Source organism: Echinops telfairi, unplaced genomic scaffold, assembly GCF_000313985.2.
Source record: "Echinops telfairi isolate 266 unplaced genomic scaffold, ASM31398v2 ScPeMD7_18;HRSCAF=68, whole genome shotgun sequence".
Classification (NCBI taxonomy): domain Eukaryota; kingdom Metazoa; phylum Chordata; class Mammalia; order Afrosoricida; family Tenrecidae; genus Echinops; species Echinops telfairi.
Window position 1 is genome coordinate 52,277,784 of NW_022103915.1, and position 13,957 is coordinate 52,291,740.

Below are 13,957 nucleotides of genomic sequence, written 5' to 3' on the forward strand. Positions count from 1 at the left end.
AATAAGATTTTAAAAATGATATCAGAAAAAAAGGCCTGGTCCCCAAATAAAAGGGCAACTACTTGAGAAAAGTAACACTATTACTTTTTCACTAACACGTAAAAGCATTATCCCTACTATTAGAAATAGTGTAATACCATCTCATTCTTTTTCTGTGTTGCAGTCATTATGCATATACAGATACCGCTTGGTGACTAAGCAATTATGAAATACATCCATGGTTTAAGTCACAGCATGCACAAATGATTCATAACTGTTCATTAATATGTGAACAAATTTCCAGTAAGCATACCAATACATTTCAAATAATGTAATAAAAATATCTGGTTTCAGTATCTTATTTTGCTGCATTATATTTGAGAAGAAGCTCGCTGCTTCATCTATTTTAATACTAGTATATTCTGGATCGTATTATATAAGTACATATCTAGAAATATGAAAGATCGTAAGTTTCCCATAAGAAAGCAATGTTTGGTTTGTCACTGGCTTATATTTGCAAAGCATTTCAGCACTGCCAACACGAGTAGTTTCAGAGTTGGGCACAGAACAGGTTTCTCCTCTGTGGTAATGGCACTGCTGTGCGAGGCCTCTTACTGGCATCAATGCCCAGGAAGCAGGAGCTTTTCAATGACTCCCTTGACATCCATCATTTCCTGTTGACAGGAGCTATGCATCATGTCTTCATAGGTCTTGCGGGTTACATTGGCTGTATCTATTAACGTTTGTAGCTTTTCCACTGTAAGGGGAACTAAAGGGTCACAATCTCTTTATTAGGACCCTGTGGAAATGAAGCCTGAAGCGGAGCTCATTTCTGCTGTGTGCTAAGAGCAGTATATAAAGACAAAGCTCCTCCCGGAGAAAATCCTCCCCAAATGATTCTGTTAGAAGGAGTTCCGTTCTTCACCTCTTCATCTACTAATGCTTTGAGGCTTTCTGCAGCTTGCTTGATTCCACGTTCCTCCTCCTGTGCATCTGGTGAAGGCCCAATAACATCAAACCAAGAAGGCACAGTCCTGCTCCTATTTAATAGAACAGGAATAATGGCCATGTGGGCGGATGTAGTTGATGTGTGAACTTCTGATACCTGCAAAGGCTTCTGCCCACCCATGCCCTGTGTCTCCCAATCCAGGGAGGAAAAGAACCGTGGTGGTGGCCTTCCGGGGTGGCGGGCACTATCGCGGGGTGGGAGTGGGGGCAGGGGGCTGGGAAGACGTGTTATTGCTGCACTTACACCCGCTCAATGACTCCTTGGTCTGAGGCTGAAGGGAGCTCAGTGCTAGGCCACGGCTGCCGGTGTGTTAACGCCAAATCCACAGGATAATTTTTCATTGGGAAGTTTTGCACTCAGACTTGACTTTCTTATTTCTTGATTATCCTGTGTATAAAATTAAACAAGCAAAAGTTCTTCCAGAAAGAAAATAGAATTCAGAGATAGAAGTCTTCTTGGATCATCATTTATCCTAAAGCAAAAATGAGACAATTAGGGTGGGCAGGGAAACCAGATGAATGGAAACAGAACAACCTGAATGGAAAAAGTGAGAATGTTGACATTGTGTCGAAAATGTAACCAATGTTACTGAACAGGATGTATAGAAATGATTACATGGAAACATTATTTGCGATGTAAACTTTCACTAAACAAATGAAATGTTTTGTTAAAAGGGAACATAAGTCTCCTCTTTAAGAACAAAACCAGAATTTTCCCCCATTTTGACTTGATTGCTAGATTTCTTAGGCTTATGTTTAAAAAAAAAAAGTAGTGCCAACTGAAAGGACAGTGTGGAAGGGTGTGTGTGTGTGTGTGATGTCCTCAACGTCACAAGGGGGAAGGGGAATCTGCAGAGGGCCCAATGCACTGATTTTAGTCAATTGTTGAGGGGGAATTTGGCCAAAGTTACCATTTACCCTCTATGAGAAGCTGAGGTTTTATAGGACGTTTTCTGAGTTTTAAAAGAAAAAACAAAAACAGAAAGCTAAAACCAAAAGCATTGTGCAGTAAGTAGTTTATTATTAAAGAGAAAAAGAAAAACCAATACAATTTGTGGACCAATCAATACATGTTTATGTACAATGATGCTAGATCCACGCCTGTATGTACAATTCCCCCCTCATTTCTGTGCTTTAGCCATATGGAAATGCTTCTAGTGCCTTCAATATGTGCAATGCTACCTCACACTGTTTCTGTTGACTTGCTTCATTTGAAGCGCTTTCCTTTCCACCCCGCGCCCCCAGCCTTTTCTCAAACACATGCCAAAGAGTTTAAAGTTTATCCTCATCTGCCAAGAATCCCCTCATAAAGCCCTTCTCGCTGAAGCATTTCCTAACCTTCCTTTGCCCCACTGTCAGGGAACAAGCTGCTCTCTCCTTTACACTTCTCCCCACGTGACCTTGCTTGTTCCTCTAAGCCTTAAGAAGGCAGGCTTATGTCTTATCTCTCTGTGCATCCTCAAGGCCTAGTGCAGGGTTGTATGTCATAGGCACTCGATGAGTACTTGCTGTTGAACACATCAGTCGGTGGTTAGTTGCCAAGATACATACTTTCCAAACTTGAGACTTCTTATTTTAATAAAAATAAGCACAAAATGATACTTTATAGTTGGAAATAAGATATCATGATCTCTTGAGATAAATCTTGATGTCTCTTTGGAAACTAGTCTCCAGTGATGGTCTCTGAAGGACTGCTCCTTCTCAGTAGGTCCCACCCCTTGGGTTGGGGTCTTATAACCTGCTTTCTTACTAAGAGAACCAGGGGGGAGCAGCAATTTTATGACTTCCAAGACCTGGTCATCAGAGATCTGTCAGCCTCCACCTGGGTTTCTTGGAATTCTTGCCCCGGGACACTCCCTCCAGGAACTCTGCTGCTGGGTTGTGTAAAGTCCAAATTACATGAAAAAGCCACTCGTGGGTAACACAGAACTCTGCTGGGCTCCAGCCAACATCTAGTATCAAGTACCAGTGTGAGTGTGAGACACACTGGAAATCCAACCCAATTATACCTTCAGGTGAACACTTCCCCCGCTACATCCCTACCCCAGCCAACATCTCACTGTAACACCGTGAGATAATCCAGTGAGACCCACCCGGCAGAGCCCATTCAACCAGAGAAAGGTGGGAAGTGATGAGGAAACCCTGCTTTCCAGCAGACAGTTGTGGATGCAGTAGAGGAGAGCCAAACTGTTTGTTATGCAGTAGAGGAGAGCCAAACTGCCTTTGAAGTGAATACAACCTCATGCTTGAAGCTAGTAAACTGAGAATCATTTAAACGGTCTTGGTTCAAGTGAGCCCGGAGTTTGTGTACCACGTCACTCTACCAACAACCTACAGGAGTGCTATGATGGCTTCCAGGGACAGAAGTTCATTGTCTCACATTTCTAGAAGCGATTCATCTGAATTTAGGGTACTGGCTAGAGCCATGTTCCCTCTGACGAGCCTCTCTTATTTTGCGTCATCTCTACCAACCCTCAGTGCTCCTAGGCTGGATGCTGCAGCATACCTCCGCCATCACGTGCCTCTCTGGGCTTCTTTTTAGAGGGGGATTTATCCTCATGGATTAAGATCCACTTTACTCCACCATGGCCTCATGTTCACTGGTGGCCTCTTCAAACAAGGTCGTTTCCAAACAAGGTCACGTTCTCATGCACCGAGGCTTAAGACTTCAACATTTTTTTTGGTGAGGAACACAATTCAACGCATAGGAGTATTTCATTGGTTCTGCACGGGACCTTCCACAGCTCAGATACTATACCTTGTTTCTGTTTCAATAGGGGGAAAATGCTACCCTCCCTTCTTAAATATTCATGTTTTCCTAGCTTGCTAAATCTGTTCATGACTAAATCCTAGTGAAGTCCTTGGAGAACTTTTGATGCTGGAGCGTTCTGGGGACAGACACCTCTGGTGTGCGTGAATGCAGGCTCCTCTGTATATCGGGAGTGATGAATGGGCTAGGGCAGGCATCCTCCAACTATGGCCTGCGGGCCACGTACGGCCCACCGAGGACATTTATCCGGCCCGCCGGGTGTTTTTGCCGCATTTGTTTTTTCACTTCAAAATAAGCTCTGTGCAGTGTGCATAGGAATTTGTTCATAGTTTTTTTAAAAAAAACTATATTCCAGCCTTCCAACGGGTCTGAGGAACAGTGAACTGGCCCCCTATTAAAAAAGTTTGAGGACCCCTGGGACTTTTTCACCTCAGGCAGAAGCCAATGCAAGGGCACAAAAGAAGCATTCCAAAGCCCGCAGCAGGTTGCTCTCAGGAAAAGAGCTTCAGTCATTTATCCTTAAGCTACCTGTTAACAAACCCCTATCGGAGGGCTGAGGAGTCCTGAGGACAGTGCAGTGTTTAAGTACTGGCCTGTTAACTGAAAAGCTTGGCGGTTCAAACCTACCAGTCCCTCTGGGAGCGACTGATAGGCAAGATGTAGCAATCTGCTCCCATGCCTTGCAGCCTAGAAAAGCGGATGGGTCAGTTCTAGGCTGTCCTCCAGGGTTGCTAGGAGTCGGAATGGATTAGAAGGCAGTGGATTTTTTTGTGTGTGGGGGGGGCAGTAATTGCATAATCGTTATAGGAGCTTTGGTGATGCAATGGTTAAATGCTCAGCTGCCCACCACAAGGTGGGTCATTGGAATCCACCAATTGCGGCAGGGGCAAAAAGAGCTAATGGCCTGCCCTTGTGAAAATGCCAGCCTTGGGAAGCCCATGGCGCAGCTCTCCTCGGTGGCATTGAGGCACTGGAGTTGGATGGCCCTGGATGGCCCAGGACAATGCCACATGAGTACTGGGGAGTTTTCTCCTTCTCACATCAGATCTTCATGTTTCTGCTTCTCTGTTCACGGTTCCGCTCCAGGCCATCCTCCTGCAAGTGCACTGCACTTCACGGAATGCCCGTGGGCCCACCCACGCACTTCCCTTCTGCTTCCCCAGCCCTTGCCCCTGGCTGCCTTGCAGCGCCACAGGGAGCCTGCCCGGCCTCTTCTGTGTTCTTCACGCCAAGGTAGCACTCGTAAAAAATGAGGAGCCTTCTCCATGGTCCCATGCCAAACACTTGAGATGGTCACATGTTCCAGCTTTGTGATTTTCTAGTGAGGTAGAAAATGCGCTCACTGGTTGGCTGGCTCCCTCCCTCCCTCCTTCCCTCACTCACTCACTCACTCACTCACTCACTCACTCACTCACTCACTCACTCACTCACTCATTCACTCACTCATTCACTCACTCACTCAATTCCTTTGGTCTAAGGTAGGAGACTAACTGAAGTACAGACAGATCGCGCTTCATTTTCACATTACACTTGTTCAAGAAAGCTATCGATTTAATTTTCATTTCGCATTACCCTCAGTTTTCAGGAAAGAGTTGAAGGAGCTGGCCTCTCATAGCTGGCATGGTCTCAGAGGATAATTTTTCAATTGCACAGTTGATAAAGGCAGGTGTTTTCCCTGACGTAGTGGTTACGTGCTGGGCTACGATTCTCAAAGTCAGCAGTTTGAAACCATCAGCTGCTCCGAGGGAGAAAGATGGGGCTTTCTGCTTTACCATTACAATCTCGGAAACTCACAAGGACCGTTCTATGCTGTCCTATAGGGTCACTATAGGGTCCTATAGGGTCACTATGAATTGGTGTGGCAGAGGTTTTTTTGGTTTTCACTAGTTCCAAAGCCAGCAGCAATCTAAGCTCATGACTGTAGAGGGCGCTCTTGTTTTAATAATACATGCAGCGCTACTCCTGTTGGACAAAGAGGTGTGGCAGAAAAAAACCCCTATCATTAGACAGTTTATGGAAAAGGTGACCAGATCTAAAGCGGGACACCATTGACCGGGGTAGGGGGGTGTTCTTGATTAAAAATTTGGTCGATATGGATCAAAGAGACTGTTCCCTAGCTTGTCGTGCATTCTTTCAAAAAATCAGGACTTTTTTAAAACGCCAAAAATCGGGAATGTCTGGTCACCTTAGACTACGTGCATTTTGGGATAGACACCAACATCAGATTGTTTTCATATGGCCTTTTGTAAGTTTTCCAGATGAATAAACAGGTCGGCTAAGTTGAACTGTCTAGTCTTGTCACGTGTGCAAACCCTCAACCAGTGGTACTGAGGCTCTTTCGTGTTTTGTACTTGGTGTTGGCTCTGCCACGTTGTGTGATGAAGGTGCTAAGTGATCACCATCAGTGGCTCTTCCCCGGACAGCTTTGGAGCATAGCTTCTTTCTCGACATTTCTTCCCACTGTCCTGGCCAGCTGGGACAACTCAGGGACCGCACCGAGCTTGTCCCCTCCATCTGGTCAGGGAGCCAGTCTTTCTCGGAGGGCTGAAAGTCCCAGGGACTGCTAAGAGGACACGCCAATCTGTCTTGGAAGAAGTACAGCCAGAGCGCTCCTTGGAAGCAAGGATGGAGAGACTTCATCTTTGGACAGGTTGTCAGGATAGACCAGTCCTTGGAGAAGGACATCCTGCTTGGTAAAGTGCAGGGGCAGCGACAAAGAGGGAGGCCTTCATGAGATGGATTGACACCGTGGCTGCAACAATGGGCTCAGGCATAGGAACAATTGTGTGGATGGCGCAGGAATGCTCTGTGGTGGGTTGGAACTCACTCGATGGCACCTAATGACAACTGCTTCAGTGGAGCCTCCGCAGAGAAGCGGTCTGCTTCGTCTACCCTGTCTGAAATAGAGCCTGTCACCACCCACCTTTATCTTTATTGTTATCTTAAAAGACTTTATTCAGATCTAGTTCACATAGCATGAAAGTTCATGTGACATAGAAATCACCATTGTAAAGTATATTATCCAGGGGATTCTAGCATCATCGCAAGATTGTCAAGCACCTCTGCTAGCCGATTCTAAAATAGTTCCATCGCCCTAAAAAGAAGCCCCATGCTCATTGGCAGTCTATCCCCACTGCCCAGAGGGGACCCAATCCCTGAGTTCTAGGCAAACACGTTCGTTGTTTCCCTGTCTACTAGCCTCTTCTGGCTAGTTCACACCCATCTTTGTTGAACTACGAAAGCACCCTGTTGATTTCCTTCCTGGCAGGTAAGTGCATTTGCTTCGTTACTGTCTCTTCTCGTATTCCGTGAAGAATGTGTAGAATTTCCTCCTAACTCCATCTGCCCAAAGTGAGCTCAGCCTTTCACTCTGAGGGGTTCTCCACCTTCCTCATGCTGAGACCCTTTCACACAGCTCATGTGGTGGTCGCCCCCAACCATAACATTATTTTTGCTGCTACTTCATAACTGTCATTTTGCTACTGTCCTGAATCAGGCGACCCCTGTGAATGGGCTGCTTGACCCCCAGAGGGGTCACGACCCACAGGTTGAGAACTGCTGCTCTAAGACCTAATCCACCTAGTAATGTGACCACCTCTGGGCTGTTGTAGGAGAGATCACCGTCCTCTGTGGATCGGAACCATCCCTTGCCGGCCTGGTTGTCATCCTGTGGTGGCTTTCTTGTTGCCGTGATGCTGGGAAGCTATGCCACAGGTATTGCAAACACCAGCGGGGTCACTCATGGTATGAAGATTTCAGTGGAGCTTCCAGACTGAGGACATGCTAGGACGAAGTAGAAGACCGTCTACGTGTGAGGGATTAGCCACTGAAAGCCTTACGGACAGCCGGAGAACATTGTCTGGTGTCGTCTGATCGGCGTCAGACAAGATCCTCCACGAGATGGTAGACCCAGTACTGACAACACTGGTGAGGATGGCGAAGGGCTGTGCAATGTTGGGTTCCGTGTGCTGACACTGAATTAGAATCTGCTCCACAGAAACCTAGCAACAACGCAGGTAGGATGACCCCCAAGAGTTCATCCAATTTAAGTCTTCCAAATGTCTATGAGACATCTTCTCACTCATCCAATATCCAACAGGAAGCCCTGTTTTCCTCGACTCAACCCACAGTGTTGTAACAGATTCCAACACGTTCTATGGGGTGCTGGATGGGCTTCTTTAAAAGACTCTTTAAGAGTTTGGGATCGTATTGTAACAATAATGTAAGTAATGATCATAGCGCATTGGCCATATGCCCAATCTGAGGGTGTCCTACCTTGCATTTAAAAAAATAACCTTGGTCTTATTCTAACCTTGTGATACAGGCACAATTATGATCATCTCACTTTATTTATTTAACCGGAAAAAAACAACAACCCCAAACACTTTTTGTTGTGAAGCAGGTGAAGGACCGCAGAGCAGAATCAACAAGTCATGCACGTTTCGATTAAGCCCATCTATGGCAGTCCCTCCAGGTCCTTACCCTGTGTTCCCCCTGTGCTTCCTGCTTCCCGTCCTACTACGTCCCCAACCCTGACCTTTGCCGCTGGGGACTTGTCCCCTGATCTTAAGTGATTGATTAGTCTACCATAAACTTGAAGGTTGACTAGGTCCAGTCTCAGGGGTCCCACCAGTCTCTATGCAACTAGTAAGCCTGGTCTTTTTATATCATCCCATTTTAAAGCTGAGAGAACCGAGGCTAAGAGAATTGACGTATTTTATTATGGCAGATTAGGGACTGGGGGTCCTGGCAGTCTGACTTCAAGGGCCCACTCTCTGAGGCACTGTCAGACCGCAGTCATGAGTTAGCACACGTGATGGTGTAGTGTATTGTTATTGTTCTCAAGGAAAGTGCGGATCCCAGCAGCATTTTAGAATGAAGCAGTTCCTGTAGTTCTCAGCACAGCAGCAGGCTTTGGTACATGGGATTCTCCTCTACCCTTTGGGCTTGGGAAGTGACCAGTGAGATGTCCTTCTGGAGGTCCGTGAGATCTATGTGTGCAGGGGGCGAAGCATCCTTGGCAGTTACAGCTGTGTATGCTTCCAGAGCAGGTGGTACTGGGCGAAGGGAGCCTTCCGGCCGGAGGGTTGAGCCTAAGGAGATCTACCTCCGAGAAGCTTCCACTGGCTGTGGGGATTGCAACTTGTTCAGGAACTGGACTGGGATGTCAGGGTAATGTCACTGTTGGGAGTGTGTCCCACTTTGCACACGGTGAGAAGAGTCTAACTGTTAGCCACTATGGCTTGATTCTCCCATGGTGGCCTGGTGAGTAAGGATGTCTCAGCTCCCTTAAGGCTTTTTCCCAAGAACAAGCCCTTGTCGGAGGCTCATCTTTGGGTTGGGACTCCAAACACAGATGCGTGTGACTCAGGGACCTCGTGATCAATTGCTCACCTAAGGAGGGCCCACTTGTTGCTGGCTTAAAACATCCCTGGATTGTATTCATTTATTCACCAAGCATTTGTTGGGTCTCTAGTATGTGCCAGGCTTTGTTCTAAGTAATGAGATGCAGCCATGGACAAGCACAGACAGAAATCTCTGCTCTAAGAAATTTACCTTTGCAAGGGTGGGCCCAGGTGAACTGGAGGGAAGATAAAGAAGTAAAGTGCCCGCATTCTAGATGGATGGTGGCGAAGGCCTTGGAGAGGAATCCAGGTGGGGAGGGAAATGGGAGTCTTAGGTGAGCTGTGTGCTGGGGTCTTTATTATGAAGAAGGGTGGTCGTGGAGGGTCTCACTGAAGGGCAAAGGTGCTTTTTGAAAGAGATCAACACATGCAGATAACAGGAGGATGCGAGCTCCTGGCAGAGGGCACAGCAAGTACAAAGGCCCAAGAAAGGAGTGTGTCTGGTGTGTTTCTCACCACAGAGGCCAGCGCCTATGGAATGGAGAGAGAGGCCCTGAGTCGTGGAGGTGCGACTAGAGAAGTCATGAAGGGTCACATCAGATGGTGAGGGCTCCGCGGGCCATCTGGGGGACTCCCGCTTTTACTCTGACAGAGCTGGAAGCTACCGGAGAGACATGATCTGGCTATTTTGTTGACAATGGGCTATGAGGGGTGTGTGTATGAGTGTGTGTGTTTGGGGGTACAGGAGGTTTGAACACGGAGACTCTTGCCAGAATTCAGGTGAGAGGTTAGGATCGTGGTAAGAAGTGCCCTGGTTCTAGATCTGTTTGGAAGACAGCCAGCTAACCGCTTGCTCAGCTGGTTCCAACTCCTAGCACCCCCAAGAGTGTCAGCGTGGAACTGTGCGCCACAGGGCTTTCTGTGGTTGATTCACGTAAAGCTTTCAGTGGCTGAAATATGTGTGTGTGTGTCCAATTTTTATTGTGGATTGGGTAAGGCTCTGCTGAGTAAATCATCATCTTTATTTTGTATTTGGCAACTTCTCAAACCTCCCAATGGCTTGCCCGGTTTCTGTCATCTTTTGGTTTTTGCCCATCTCTGTTTGGTTGGCTATTGTCTTCCACTTCATCCAAGTTAACACCTGTCTGCGCTCTAGCCTGCTCTGGCTTCCCTCCCTTCCCTGGTAGCCATCAAAGTCTGCTTCTTGGTTTTAAAAGTAACAGTGGTCTCATACAATATTTATCCTTTTGTGAGGGACGCATTTCACTCAGCATAACATCACTCAAAGCTCATTGCCCTCCAGTTGATGCCGACGCACAGAGACCCTATAGGACAGCGAAGAACTGTCCTCTGGGTTTCGGAGACTAACTATTGACAGGAGTAGAAGCCCCGCCTTTCTCCCTCACTTAGCATGGGGGTCTCCAATTCCATCCTTGCCTCGTGGTGCTTCACAGATCTCGCATTCTTCTTTAACATGGTTTCATTTTCCACTGTGGGTCACAACGTTGTGGCAAAGTGCATCCACCATTCTTCCACTGATGGCATTTGAAGTCGTTCCATCTTCTCGCTAACGTGTGACTAGGGCCACAATAAGGTTGAGTGTGCATAGATATGTCTCTGTATGTGCTATGACTCTTCGTTTTTTAGGGTGCATACCAAACGGAGGGACTGCTGGGCCATTTGGTAGTTCTTTTCCCAACTGTTTGAGGAAGGGCCCCACCACGTCGCACAGGACTGTTGCACAGTCCCCAAAGGCTGAGCTTGTTGGAAGTAGTTCCCCAGACCTTTCTTCTGAGCTGCCTCTGGGTGGACCCCGAACTCCAGCCTTTCATGGGGCCGCTGAGGCTGTTGACTGTTTACATAACCAGGGGCTTCTATGAGGGCCAGGCTGTCAGGATGGGTGGCCTAGAGCTGGGTTCTAGGGAGTGTGGGGGTGTGCAGGTGGGGGAGGGCCACAGGGCGAGGAAAGGGCTTTCAGTGTTACGTTCTCACCATGCCCTCTCTTGCCCATTAAACACGAAGGTCGGAAGACAGGATGGTCTTCAGATGTCTAGGACGGGAGCCAGATAGCTTCTGGGGCCCTTTCGCGGATGCATAACGGGTTTGATCTTAATGGGATCCGTTTTCCTTCGAGGACCTGGGTGGCTTCAGTCACTACGGTTGAGGGGAGGCTTAGCTGCCGCTGCCCTTCCGGTCCTCGTCCTGCAGGCGTATGTGGCCCGACGTCCATTCGGAGGAAGTGACCTCACAAGCGTGTCCTTCAAACCACACAGGATGGGTTGTAATGCAGCCTTCGGCCGGTCCTCTGGTTTACACCAAATCCAACAATTTGTGGCCTGCAGATCCTCAGTATAAATCGCTGCAAAAGCCTGCCCTTGACAACCTCATTTCTCATTCCTTTCTTGTTACAGGTAATAGAGCTGAAAATGTGGTTTTAATTATAGCACTAATGAAAACTGAAAATCCAGACAGACACTTGACGAACTCTGCTGCGCTTTATATTACATTTGTGCTAACTACAAAGTGCCCAGCTGGGTGTAACATTATCCCTCCTTCCCCGAGCATCCGCCTGACTGAAGCTGTATAATTGATGTGTACTTTGGCAGGAGGTCAGCTTAAAGGCTTTTTTTTTTTTTAAGTTTTTCCCCTCTTTCTTTCTTAAACATCTTTAACGGTATTTTACAGAAAGGAATATGTTTATTACCTGGACTGTGTGAACATTTCTCTCAGTTGCTCAACATTCTACCCTCTATCTCCTTCTAAATGGTGGAAAGAACATTCTGGAACATTTGTTCAGGAGTAACTTGTGGGCAGAAGTGAGTACAGAGATGGCCTAACACAGCACCATTTACTTTTGGCCCTGGCCGGTGACTTCGCCTGGACAAAGGAGTACCTTGCCACGCCACCCTCAGCTGTCTGTTCTCGCCGGGGCTTCAGACCCTCTGCTGAGAACCTGCCTGAGAACCCAGATACATGTAAGCAGAATCTGTCTTTTGCGCACATAAGAATCACAGGTCTGTAAGGATCACCTGGAGATTTTGTTACAATGAAGATTCTGGGTCAGTAGGTCTGGGGGTGGAAACGTAAATTCTCAGCAGGGGGTTGGACCCGACCGGACGGTTCAAAGGCCTGGTTCTCCTATTAGCGGATAGGTTTGATGTCCGTGTGTGTGGAAGGGAGGCAGGCAGCTCTGCCACCGAAGCTCCCCCTGTGCCAGTCTACTCCGCTCCACCCCCACAACCCGTCTGTGGGGACTCCTGAGAGGTAGGGTTGCCGTCCAAAATGCCTGTTATCCAGTTATATTTGAATTTCAGGTTAACGGGGTTTTTTTTATTCATCATTTATCGGAAACTCAAATGTAACTGCCTGTCCAGTAGTGGCTTAGTTAGTCTTACAGGGAGGGATTCAGGGACTGCCCATGACTTAAATCGACAGAAGGTTCATACTGCTCTAGCGCACCGCTGACCTCCACCCACACCTGCCCTAACTACCAGCTGGCTCTCTCGTCCCACCCCTTGGGTCAAATGACACCACCCACTCATCATGCTAGAGTGATTGCACTTTTTCTGGGAAAAGAAATGTAAGGCTCTGCAGAAACCTCCTGATAATCTTGGCCACCTTCCTTCCTGCCCTGGGACTCAGGCAGTGGTCGTCATATCACCTAACCGCTTTCTTGTTTATAATTCTTCTACTTTCATTCTAAGATGTGAATAGGTAACCTATTGAGAGCACATGTGTGCATTTTAATAAAAAACAAATGCGGTAACAAAATTCCCTTTATTTTCTGTTTTCTTGCTACCTAGTTCCTTCTCCATAGGCAACACGTTTTTTTTGAAGTTTCTTTTCCATTTTTCCAGAATCAATATCTACAAATTAAACACCTGCAAATACATGCAGATGTGTAATATATGCTACTAAATATCTATTCTCTTTCCTCTCCACTTGTACATAATTCTCAGCATATTGTACCTACTGTACTTGTCACAGTACAATCACCTTCTTTTTTTAAAAAGAGTTTTGTTGGCATATACTTCACCTATCATACAATTTAATCATTCCATCCTATTAAGAAGATTTGAACAATTATCACCACAATCAATTTCAGAACATTTTCTTCTCCCACGCAATGTTGTTTACCCCTCATTTCCCCCGTGCTCCTCCTGCCATGCCCTAGGCAATTACAATGTCAGTGACTATCTCTATGAATCTATGATTCTGGATTTCATATGAAGACAATCATATAAAGCACGGACAAGAAGCAAGAAGACAGACATTACAAACTCCAACAGCAGCGACTAGACAAAGCATAGAAAAGTTTTGATCAAAAAGAAAGCAGAAAATATTAAAAACTGAAACAACTTTAAAATGGGTCAAAAGTGAGATCAAAGATAGGGTATTTTATATTTTAACCTAACTACATCTGCCATAATCTACTTTACAATGCTGTCTGTCTGATAGTAAGTCTATTCACACCCCTCGACTATGATCCGAGGGGTTTCACCAGAGGCTTTATCCATGTGGGGACCTGCAAAGGGATTCTGGGCTTCCACTGTCATCCATAGCCTTCTGCAACCTGGGTGTGGACCATTTAAACTCTGATACCATTCCCCCCATCGGATTTGGATTTTATTACTTATAGTCCTTGGGTCACACAGGCTGGTGTGCTTCTTCCATGCGGATTTAGTTAATGCCGTACTTAGATGGCTGCTTGTTTGAAGACCATTCTTTAAAACCCCAGATCCTATTCCTTTGGGTAACCGGGTACCATTTGGTTTCTTCACCAGCACACCTTAAAAGCATCTTCTTTCCTTTAATTTACTGTCTCTTGGAGATCCTGGTACACCACCACATAAAG

General features: G+C 46.6%; 1 pseudogene; it reads right to left on the minus strand.

Moving 5' to 3' along the window:
• Positions 1-599: 599 nt before the first annotated feature.
• The window catches only part of LOC101647804, a 68,581-nt pseudogene continuing 55,223 nt past the window's right edge, over positions 600-13,957 (minus strand).